Here is a 2,302-nt window from a genome sequence, read left to right as displayed (position 1 = left end):
GACTCCATCAACCCCGTTCACTTGAACGCTTCCGCTTAGCAATCTACAAGGGTATGTAGATGCACTCTCCTTCTACTCGTAGCTGGTCTCTCCATAGATAGATCTTGGTGACGCGTAGGAAAATTTTGAATTTCTGCTACGTTCCCCAATAGTGGTATCAGAGCCAGGTTTCAATCCTGGGACCTGTGGGTTATGAAGCGGCCCGGACCGACCTTACACGTACTCTTACGTGAGACAGGTTCCACCGATTGACATGCACTTGGTGCATAAGGTGGCTAGCGGGTGCCAGTCTCTCCCACTTTAGTCGGAACGGATTCGATGAAAAGGGTCCTTATGAAGGGTAAATAGCAATTGGCATATCACGTTGTGGTCTTGCGTAGGTAAGAAACGTTCTTGTTAGAAACCCATAGCAGCCACGTAAAACATGCAACAACAATTAGAGGACGTCTAACTTGTTTTTGCAGGGTATGCTATGTGATGTGATATGGCCAAGAAGAATGTGATGAATGATATGTGATGTATGAGATTGATCATGTTCTTGTAATAGAATTCACGACTTGCATGTCGATGAGTATGACAACCGGCAGGAGCCATAGGAGTTGTCTTTATTTTTTGTATGACCTGCGTGTCATTGAAGAACGCCATGTAAATTACTTTACTTTATTGCTAAACGCGTTAGCCATAGAAGTAGAAGTAGTCGTTGGCGTGACAACTTCATGAAGACACGATGATGGAGATCATGATGATGGAGATCATGGTGTCATGCCGGTGACAAGATGATCATGGAGCCCCGAAGATGAAGATCAAAGGAGCTATATGATATTGGCCATATCATGTCACTACTCTATTTGATTGCATGTGATGTTTATCATGTTTATGCATCTTGTTTACTTAGGACGACGGTAGTAAATAAGATGATCCCTTACAAAATTTCAAGAAGTGTTCTCCCCTAACTGTGCACCGTTGCTACAGTTTGTCGCTTCTAAGCACCACGTGATGATCGGGTGTGATGGATTCTTACGTTCACATACAACGGGTGTAAGACAGTTTTACACAGCGAAAACACTTAGGGTTAACTTGACGAGCCTAGCATGTGCAGACATGGCCTCGGAACACGGAGACCGAAAGGTCGAGCATGAGTCGTATAGTAGATACGATCAACATGAAGATGTTCACCGACGTTAACTAGTCCGTCTCACGTGATGATCGGACACGGCCTAGTTGACTCGGATCATGTGATCACTTAGATGACCAGAGGGATGTCTATCTGAGTGGGAGTTCATAAGATGAACTTAATTATCCTGAACATAGTCAAAAGACCTTTTGCAAATTATGTCGTAGCTCGCGCTTTAGTTCTACTGTTTTAGATATGTTCCTAGAGAAAATATAGTTGAAAGTTGACAGTAGCGATTATGCGGACAGTAGAACGCTTATGTCCTTAATGCACTGCTCAGTGTGCTGAACCCCAAACGTCGATTGTGGATGTTGTGAACATCGGACATACACGTCTTGATAACTACGTGATAGTTCACTTAAACGATTTAGAATTGAGGCACCAAAGATGTTTTGAAACATCGCGAAACATATGAGATGTTTTTGAGGGCTGAAATTGGGATTTCAGGCTCGTGCCCATGTCAAGAGGTATAAGACCTCCGACGATTTTCTTAGCCTGCAAACTAAGGGAGAAAAGCCCAATCGTTGAGCTTGTGCTCAGATTGTCTGAGTACAACAATCACTTGAATCGAGTGGGAGTTGATCTTCCAGATGAGAGAGTGATGTTTCCCCAAAGTCATTGCCACCAAGCTGCTAGAGCTTCGTGATGAACTATAACATATCAAGGATAGAGATGATGATCCTTGAGGTATTCGCGTTGTTTGACGTCGCGAAAGTAGAAATCAAGAAGGAGCATCAATTGTTGATGGTTGGTGAAACCACTAGTTTCAAGAAGGGCAAGGGAACAAAGGGATACTTCATGAAACGGCAATTCAGCTGCTGCTCTAGTGAAGAAACCCAAGGTTGAACCCAAACCCGAGACTAAGTGCTTCAGTAATAAGGGGAACAACCACTGGAGCAGCATTACCCTAGATACTTGGTAGATGAGAAGGCTGGCAAGGTCGATAGAAGTATATTGGATATACATTATGTTAATGTGTACTTTACTAGTACTCCTAGTAGCACCAGGGTATTGGATACCGGTTCGGTTGCTAAGTGTTAGTAACTCGAAATAAAAGCTACGGAATAAACGGAGACTAGCTAAAGGTGAGCTGACGATATATGTTGGAAGTGTTTCCAAGGTTGATAT

The sequence above is a fragment of the Triticum dicoccoides genome, chromosome 2B (genome assembly GCF_002162155.2).
Source record: "Triticum dicoccoides isolate Atlit2015 ecotype Zavitan chromosome 2B, WEW_v2.0, whole genome shotgun sequence".
NCBI classification, from domain to species: Eukaryota; Viridiplantae; Streptophyta; class Magnoliopsida; order Poales; family Poaceae; genus Triticum; species Triticum dicoccoides.
The sequence above is the reverse complement of the archived record's forward strand: the minus strand, read 5'-3'. Positions refer to the sequence as shown.